This window comes from Grampus griseus (genome assembly GCF_964374135.1).
Source record: "Grampus griseus genome assembly, chromosome: 1".
NCBI classification, from domain to species: Eukaryota; Metazoa; Chordata; class Mammalia; order Artiodactyla; family Delphinidae; genus Grampus; species Grampus griseus.
The window spans coordinates 4,524,967-4,535,304 of NC_139017.1; positions in this window are offsets into that span (position 1 = coordinate 4,524,967).

Sequence of the window (10,338 nt, forward strand, 5' to 3'; positions counted from 1 at the left end):
GGGAGATCAGCTCGGTGCTTTGTGACCACCTAGAGGGGTGGGATAGGGAAGGTGGGAGGGAGGGAGATGCAAGAGGGAAGGGATATGGGGATATATGAATATGTATAGCTGATTCACTTTGTTGTACAGCAGAAACTAACACAACATTATAAAGGTTTATATTCCAATAAAGATGAAAAAAAAAAAAAACGAAACCAGCATAAAGTTCTGAATGGCAGGAACACTAAAGGAAAAATGAGAAAAAGTTAAGAGCAACAGCCTTTTATAATCATTATAGTCTCTGAAAATAGTGTCCTTGGACTTGCACAGTGCACAGCCTATGCAATCATATGTGACTTCCCTGGCCAAGTTTCCAACAGTGACGAAATGTTCCTAAAATAGGAAGATGCAAAATTATTGCTTCCAGATGATCACAGCCATGTGAGAACATCATGTCCCCGTATGATTTGCCCAGAACAGACATGTTCCCAGTCTTAGTACACTCTTAGTGCATTAACCCAGCCTCAGATAAAATCACGTGTTTTCGGGAATGACCACATCACCCTGTGGGTTCCTAGTGAGTATACCTTGAACTAAAACTAATCACGTTGTTTTCATAGCCATCCCGTCCTCCCATTTTTCTCCCCTCCCTCACTCTCTCCACTACCTGAGAGCCCAAGAGCTTTCAAACCAGGTTTTACAAAACCTCCGCAGGGGCCATGGAGAGAGGCGAGGAGAAGTATGGGGTCCCCAGCTCCACCACTCCCACCTCAGCCAGAACACATTTTATGTCCTATCTGAGAACTCTGGTAAGATTTTGTGTTTTGAAAGCACTCCATGGTAAAATGCATGCAGCGATCTCTATCACACCTTGAATTAGTGCAGGTGGAAGTTAGGGTCTCCATGTAGCTCTACACGTTCTTCCTGCTAAATTTTATCTCTTAGGTTCAGATCAGCCTCTTGGTATCTTCTCCTTTCAGATTTTACCATCCGCTGTATTTTCTATCCCTCCCAGCTTCGCGCCATCTGCAAGCGTGACTAGCTTGACAGGTCTGTCCTAATTCAGTAATAAAAACAGAGTCCTTGACAAGCCCCAGGCACCTCCCTCAGGGGGTATCAATTCATTAACTGGAGCTCTCTGGGATTGAGTTTTCAAATCAGTTCCCAATCCGCACATTCCAGAGTGGTTCTCCCACCTGGAGCCCGAATTGAGATTCAAATTTGTCGAATCAGGTCTGGCAAAATGGACAGACCTCGGATGAGTCCATCTGCAGGAATTCATCGTCTGAGGACTTTTGTTTGGGGGCTGAAGGAGGAAGGAGCGTTGCATGCAGATGTCTGGGGGTGACGTGGGGGGAATGCTGAAATGGTATCTCTCCCCCAGCCCAGTCCTGTGGGCTGGCAGCAAGGTCTGGGGGCAGGGGGACCCCAAGCAGAAGTTGAGGAAGGACTCCGCCCCAGGGGACAGAGCAGCTGTGAGCCAGGAGAGGCATCCTCCTTCCTTGGGAATCTTAAGAAACAGCATCTTGGGCACAAATGTCGAATTCTCAGGAAGACACCCTTGTTCAGAAGACACCCAGGGAAACCAGAGGGGAGGGGGAAACACAAGGGCACCTCCTTTACATACCTGCCAGATGAGTGAACGAACGTGTCTGAAACACCCCCTGGGGACTTGGGAAGAGAGTGGTGTACAAGTCCTTCCGGAGCACGAAGCAGATAAACACTGAGACTGGGGTGACTGAAACCATGTGATGCCTCTGCGCCCGCCCCCAGACAGACAAGCCTGGGGAGGTGCAGAAATATGTATTTTGTAATCAGTGTACTTTTCACCCCAAATGATATTGAGAAGCACTTTAATAGCTTACTGAACTCTGAACACCCTAGTTTTTGCTACTTTCTCAAAGATTCCTGACTGCTGTTTTGGCAAGTTTCCCGGAAGCGAAACACCTTTATATAATTGTCATTACTCCAGCAGGTTTAAATTCCTGCTTTTCAGTTGCTACGCTCTTTCCAATCTGAAGAAACATCCCTGTCATAGAGCAACCCGTGGAAGAAGTGGAGGAACTGAGTGGAACCCTAGAAAAGGTTGGTGCTGAAAGTTATGGCAGAAAAGATGGAAGCCAGTGTTTTCCCAAACTCATCCCATTACCTGGGGCACAATTATGAAACAACGGATTTCAGAACTCTTCCATGGAGTAGGGGCGGGGCCAGAACCCCTTCTTCCAGCAAACCCTCCCGGTGAAGCGTAGGGTAAGGTAAGTATTAGAAACAATGATTTAGGGCAGCCTCACTTTTTACAGATGATGAAACCAAGACAGACACGGTTGAAGGAATTCACCCAGGTCCCAGCTCTGTTCACCACTTTTACATTCTCCCCCATCTAACTGATGGCCACAAGAGGCTCATTTTGGGGCCTCTCTACACATTTATCAAAATCTTTAACAGAGGGGCTTCCCTGGTGGCGCAGGGGTTGAGAGTCTGCCTGCCGATGCAGGGGACACGGGTTCGTGACCCGGTCCGGGAGGATCCCACGGGACGCGGAGCGGCTGGGCCCATGAGCCATGGCCGCTGAGCCTGCGCGTCCGGAGCCTGTGCTCCGCAACGGGAGAGGCCACAACAGGGAGAGGCCCGTGTACCGCAAAAAAAAAAAAAAAAAAAAAAAAAAAATCTTTAACAGGACCTCAGGACTGGTTCCAAACTCATGCTTTCCAGAATGAGCACCTGAAGCCCCCGGACCCCACAGCAAGGCTCTATGGGACCACGGCTTACCACACGCCTTCTTTTCTCCACCAGAAAAGCCTTATTCTCACCTGTTTCATACATTCAGTTCTGTGAAAAAGTTCCGCGAGAAAGTTCCACAAGCAAAGTTTTGTGACTTAAAAGAAGAATTTGGGAGCAACTGGCCTGAAATATCTGCAAATCTGATCATGCTTGAAAAGTTCACCTGTCTCAAAAAAAAAAAAAAAAAAAGAAATACTTCAGAGCCTCTTATTTCAATGTTCATTGGATGGTCATTAATCCTCGCTGCTAGGAACATCTATATGTATATATCTAAAGGCTGTGTCTATTTTATTAAGTAGAGATGGCCAATCACTAGACACCATTTATCTCAAAAAGTTCATGCTTATTAAGGACTATTAGCATGGATTTGGTGGAGAAAATTGATACCTATTTTCTAACGTGAAGGATACCAAAATCGACAACCATCCTTGGAAAATAATAGGATATATAGACACCTGTGAGCTGGGGTCTCTCAGGGAGAAACGATCATGACCCCTTCTGTCACACAGAGACTCTCGACCAGAACACTGCTCTCTGAGGAAACTCTGGGAAGCCTTTGCAGCTCAGCTGTGACCACCACAAAGGGTTTCATGCCAAACTCTGATCAGTGTACAGAATTTATTTTTGTCCTGAGTTTATATACTGATAAGGTACTGCCATTGGCTAGAGGTCTGTGGAGCCAGATATATTAATACTTGGTGTCCACAAGAGGAAGAAATGTAGCTTAACACGAACCTGGCACCAAAAAAAAATATCAATGCTTATCTAAGTATGAAGTTTGCCTTGTAAATGTATAAGAAAGTCCGGTCAGGGTAGTACACAACCTTACCAAGACTGGAAGGATTGGCTGGTAAGCGGGCAACAGCTCAATGTCTTTGTCATTCGTGCTGTTATCATTGGTGACCAGTGTGGTGCTCCTTTGAGTTTTTTAATTCCTTTCCAGCATGCCTCCAAAAACACACTGGAAAGCAGTGCTTGTAACAAAATGGAAAGAGCTACTGCAGTGACATAACAGAAAGATTTAGGGCAAAGAGCTCCTGTGCTTCCCAACAGGACGCCAGGATGGGCCTCTGGAATTTTCTCTCTATGAGAAATGTACAATGATGATGGGTGTCATATGCCCTCCATTCTGGAGAGGTTAAAGCCACAAAGCATTTATTGGTCAGAGAAGGAAAGCAAGACTCGAGTAAGTCCTGCTGGATCCGTATCTGTCGCCTTTCCCCTGCCTGACATCATGGAGAATTCTAAGTGCCAGCAGTAATTCTCCACAATGAAAGCTTATCTTTCCCCCAGAGCTCAGGTCACAATGTCTTCTTCAGCCAGTTCTATCCACTAATCCATGAGAGAAGTACTGCTTCTCAACTCGGTTGTTAAAAATGCTTACTGAACAATTACTATTTTCCTAGCACCTATAGAAAGGCAATAGAGGTATAAGACACCATCCCTTTTCTCAAGAAATATATAATGTTTGAGAAAGAGATAGGAAATAATACTCGTGTCAGGACAAAAATACTCATGTCGAGGGTGTGAGACATACATACAGTGAGGGTTATGGGGGTCTCGGGAAGGAAGACTTGGCTTATCACAAACATTAATGAAGACAATTTTCATGGAGATAGAATTAGAATAATTTAAAGAAATGATCATTGTGAGGTTCAAATAAATTGCCACTTACTGAGTGCTTATCATACCCCAGGAACCACAGGATAAGCTTTAACAAGATACCGAAACTGGAAAGGAACTCAGAGAAAACATAGAGAGATGTTATATGATGGTTTGGGGATTGCAGGTGATTTTATTTCTTCTGAATTTTTTTTGGTTATTAGTATTATATGTGCTGTAAGGAAGGAATAAAAAAGGATTTCTAAGATGTAGGCAGATAAGAAGCAATGGGAAATGTTTTATACTTAGAGAAGGGACTGTGGGCAAAAATATGACAGAATATGGCCTGTGCTACAGACAGTGAAGTGTTCGTTCTGGGAAAATAAACCAAGAAAGTAAGACCAGAGTCATAGTACCAAGAACCTTGGCTGTCTCATAGAGTTTATATTTAATCATATCTACATTGGGAACTCATTAAAGTTCCTAAGAAAGAAGGTATAGCTGAAAGATAATGTTTAGAAAGATTGCTCTGGTAACGTACAGGAAAGATTTTGAGTGGAGAGAGACTGAGAGAAAAACAAACAAACAAAAGCAAAAAACCGCAAAGCTGTGATTGCAGTCTGAGGGAATGTGAGCAAATCAGGGCTTGGATGAGAACCTCATGGAAGAGATACAATGTGAACTCAGATCTATCTGCCCAAAGCCCACGATTCTGCTCTTCACACACCTGTCACGTGTGACTGGAACCAGAAAGGACCCTGGAGACCATCAACTCCACAACTTCAAATTCCTCCACTAGCGTCCCGAAGGACCTAGGGCACAGCAAGCTGCAAACCTAAATTTTCTTTGAAACAGAAGATTTTACATTTCAAGCAACCCTTACTTTCTCCTATTGTGCATTGCATTTGTTTTGATATGAAATTAATATTTAAAATGTTTGCCACATAGTTCATCTATATTAAAAGTAATAAAGAAATTGTATTATTCTAAGAAAATAAAATAAAATGTTTGCCACGTAAAAGTAATGATAGGTATATTCTATTCCAATTATACATGGACCAAGAAAGCCCTCCTCCAGCTGTCTAAATGAGCAGCAAACCAGGATCTTTTTAAATCCCCACAGAGAAGAGTCATTATCTTGTAGATTGTAGGCTTCTACATTCATGAGAAAGTTATGTCATATAATTAGTTTAAATATAATCTTTTTTAAATTGCTGACCATTGGGTCTACTCTTATGGGGGATCAGGGTGCAGAGATGGGGAAAGCAAAACAATGTCTGGAATGACTCACAGCTTTCACAGAGAATATCTTCCCACAGGTCTGTGCTGGTCTGTCCCCTACAAGTTCCAGTGATATAGGGGTGGGGGCATGGCAAAAAAAAAAAAAGTGGATCAACAGGGCTGATCAAACACATAGGCTAAAGAAAGGATCAATAGGATTTGGCAATAGAATGATACAAAAGGAGGTTTTTTTGGTCAAGGAGAAGGCAATGGAGAAATTGATGACTCGGTGACTCCCAGTCTGGGTGATGGGAGAAGAGTCAAATCGTGAGCAGAAATAACAAAGCCCAGAGGTGAAGTTTGCTGCAGAGAAAACAATGAGTTCAACATCGTTCCTGCTGCGCTTTCACTGACAGAACAGTCAGGGGAAGGTATCCCAAGAAATATATTTGGAGTCATCCCTAAAAAGATGAAACTTTAAGAAAGAACTTCCAGGGAGCACGCAGAGCCAGGCAGAGAGGTCCCCAAGCTGGACGGTGACATGGTGGCCCTGAGTCAGCAGAGCAGGTGCTCTGATTGTGGAAAACCCCAGGGCTCGGGAGTCGTTTTAGAGAAGCAAGTCATAAGGAGTATAAAATCTGGCACCAAAGCAAATGTGATTAAAGATAGGGGAAATACCATGATTTTGGTAAAGAAAAAAGAAAATCACTGCTAACTGGAAGGAAAATGGTTTCAGTGGTGTGATGGGAAGAGACATGTGATGAAAGGGAATTTTAGAGGATGGGGGTGAGTAGCTGAAGAGATGAATAGAAGCGGTGAACGGTTCTAGAAAAGTCCACGAAGTAATAACCGTCTGTGTTCTGTTATCATTGTCATCTTTCTAAATGGAACGTACATAGCGCTCACAAAGCAGCAGCAATAAATAAGCGGTATTAGCAGTGGCCATACTACTGCACTGACGTGGTTCCAGCATTGGGTTTAAAAAAAAAACAAAAAAGTAAATCTGCAGAGGTTAAACTGGAACTGTTGATATCCTTGTTTTTCTGAGGGAAGCCCACAATTGTCTCTGAACTAAAAACAATACACATCTGTCTCAGTGCTTTCTGTTTCAACAGCAAAAGGAAGAAAAGAGGGGGTTGGGTAGGATTTGAACCAGACTATTTACTAAGGTTCTTTCCAACCTACAGAGTGATTCCATGAGTTTATCCATATCTGAGTCACAACGAAAACAAAAAACAAAGCCCATGGTGATCATTTTTGTTGGTGATACGTTCCTACGCAAGGTACTGCAGAGAAACAGAAAACACCAGAGTTGATGCGAAATGTTTCATAATCTAATACTTAACGGTTAGGTAATCAGGCTATGGGAGTTGCCTGTGTGGTGAAACGTCTCTTGGTAAGCCTCAGAATCCAGCCGCATCTATCATATAATACGCATATTTAGCATACCATCCTGCATACTTATGTGTCCACAAGTATATATTTATACTCATGATCACTTACAAATGCATTGAGCTCTAGCCACCTTAACAGACTAACACTGCTCAATTTAAACCAAAATATCTTCCTTGAATTATAAAAGAACCTTTTCTTTCTAACACGCCTCTTTTAATAGATGAAGTGAGTTAAACTGTTCACTCCAACAAAAATTGCCTTTTCTGTTTTGGTGGTGGTTGTTTGTGTTGAAATGTAAACATTAGTCAAACTTTGTTGAACAGAAAAGTCCAACCCAGGAACGTAATTCCAATAAAAAGCAAAGTTATGGCCAAGCTCAGTGAAGACAGTAACATGCACGGAACCCAGAAAGAGGATAGATCAGCAGGGAAGCTCTGGGGAATGTAGCTTCATGTTAGGTTAGCAAAAAGTAGGCCTATTACAATATCTCCAACTTAAGGAAAATTGACATTATTTTGCTTTTTTGTTTAGCTTTTAATTAGAAGTTGAGCCTTCTTTCTTAAAAATATATGTCTTTTCATGGGTGTTACACACACACACACACACGCAGGCTGGTGATGCTTAAGAGGAAAATTAGATAAAGAATTCTATTAGAACACTCGGAAATATAAAGTTCTCCTTGCCATTAACATATCCAAGAGGAGAACTTAGACCTGCACTGAAATAATAAAATGACTGTGTAATTGTATTTATAAAATAAACTGTCTCTATTTATATTACAGAAAAATACCATCATTTAATTATTTACATAACATTTTGGAGGTTTTTACAGCTCTTTAAAAATCCTGCAGAGCATCCAGGTCAAGCTGGTAAAATGCTACAAATACTATATTTAAAATAATTTCCACTATATTTTTCTTCTGATAACACCACTCTGTAGAATTCAAACAGCTTCAACTGCTTGAGATGGTGAAATACCTTTGTGCTTTTCAAAAATCACATTTCATAAAGGATATTTATTCTATAGAATTAAAGTTTACTGAATAATAAATATAACTTTAAGTGATGCAAGCTGTCAAAACCCTTGAATGTCAAAGTTAAAGCAGATAGCCCTTCATGAGTTTTGCTGCTTCGGAATAAGAAAGGAAGCAGAAAGAGAACGATTAAGGAAAGGCAACCTCACCTTCAGACTTCTTCATCTTTGTATTTTCATCGTAAATAACAATTTAAATACCCTTTGAGGTTAATATTTTCTGGTTCAAAGGGAAAGTACAGAAAAAATTAATATATTCATGCATAATAGGAGGCAACAGAGACTGGAGTATCTTATTTGTAGCAAATTTTATTTTCAAATGACCATAAAAGGTATCCAGTTACTCTTCAGATTAATTTATGAGATCATGCAAGATGTAAACATGACATTCCAAAGGAAAAAAAATCATTCCTGACAATTCTAATAGATGAGGAAAAAGTACACAGAGATACACACCAGGAACTTTCTACATATGGCTAATACCTGGATCTTTATTCTTGCCTGCTTTTCGTCATTTCAGCACAGATAAATGTAGTGCAAAGAAGCAAAAGTTAATAATCCAAGGGAAGAAAAACTCGTTGATGTGATGCATGATACGAGAGAGTTTACTATATTAATATTTGCAAAGGAATGTTGGAAGTGGGGAGTGATGTTAGGTAAAAATATCTATTTTGCAACAGAGTTAAAGAGAAATTTAGTTGTGATTATATTGCTACCTACATCATATCCATAGGCTTTCCCTTGAGTACCACACCCAATTCCAAACTTTTTTTTTTTTTTTGCTATGGAAACAGATAAAATGAAATGGAAATCTTTCCAGAGAGCATTCAAAATAATATATTAACTTAGAGTTATAATGTATTTTGAAAATATGGTAGATGGTAATATTATTCTGAAAAAAAATGTTATATGGGCAGAATAGGTATCATAAAAATATTTTAAAATCAATGGTGCACTGTAAAGAAAGTAACTTCCTATTTTTGACATGGACTGTAAAGCAAAGGACTGTGGCTTTACACCAGAAGCGTTTTATTTATTTGATTATTCAGAGTTGGTTCCCGATTACTAAATGTATAAAATAGATCCAAAAGTCCAATCCAGAGTGTATCTATATAGTTATATAGCTGTATGGTTTCAAAGAAAATACAATGCCATTTCTGCAGTTTGGACAAAGTCCTAGTGTCCTCATTTAACCCTGGTGTCTAGAGGCCATAAAATGTAAAAGGTTTTGGATCCCCTGGAGAGTCCACGTACACAAACTCCCTACGAGTAAAGCTAGCTTTGTTTATAACATAGTTGAAAATTAAACAGCAACACTCCATACAAAATTAGTTCTTTACATTATTTTTATAACGATATTATCCCTAGGATTCTCCGTAAGAGCCTAGAATAACATGACTCCAAATTTCCATTCCAGAATTTCCCACTTCTTTTTTTTTTAATTTTATTGACGTGTAGTTGCTTTACAGTGTTAATTTCTGCTGTTCAGCAAAGTGATTCAGTTATACATATATACGTATATCTTTTTTCATCAGAATTTCCCACTTCTAACACTTCTCCCTGGCAGGCACACTGCAACAGAAAATGAGATGCTATTTCTACGTGGCTTATAAGATGCTGCGCGGCCAAAGAAATGTTATTGTAAAATAACGTGCGGTGGATTCTATAAGGTTTTGTTAAATAAAGCTATCTACTTTATAGGTGATGAAACATCACCAAGCTTTTAAAAGTGTTTGCTTTGGGTCCTTTGCTATGGAGTCATGTCCTTATTTGAGGTATAAAAAAAAACCCACCCACTCTGCAAGTCAGCCTCAATGTGGCAACTCACCAAAGCCGACAGATGCTGACTCCCAGTGAAGCGTTTTGTGCCCAAGATCAATTTGCAAGAAGTAGACTAACCCAAGCCTTTGGGAGGTAGAAGCTACAAAAATATAGTGCCCTGCTCCCAACCAAGAAGTCCGCGTCTTTCTCTTCCACGCCAGACAGTAAGGGTGCAGTTTTGCAGACTCAGAGACCGCTGTCCATCACAGAAAAGCACCACGGACCTTCGGATTCAGCATCATATGCTTTTTTTCTCTTCCCACTCACATAATTAACGCTCCTTTCCTTTCCTCTTTAAAAATGTGCCTGTTTCAAATGTGTATTATTTTTTTCAGATGTCTAATTTCAGTTACGTTCTTTCCCTCTGTGGTCTCTTCCAACAATTCACATTCCAGAGAAATATTTAAAGGTCTGTAAAACCAGGTGAAGTTCCAAAATATTTCTAAACGAAACTGCCGCAGTTGACAACACAGGGAAAGAAGGCAAAGCTACAGGACGAGGATTGG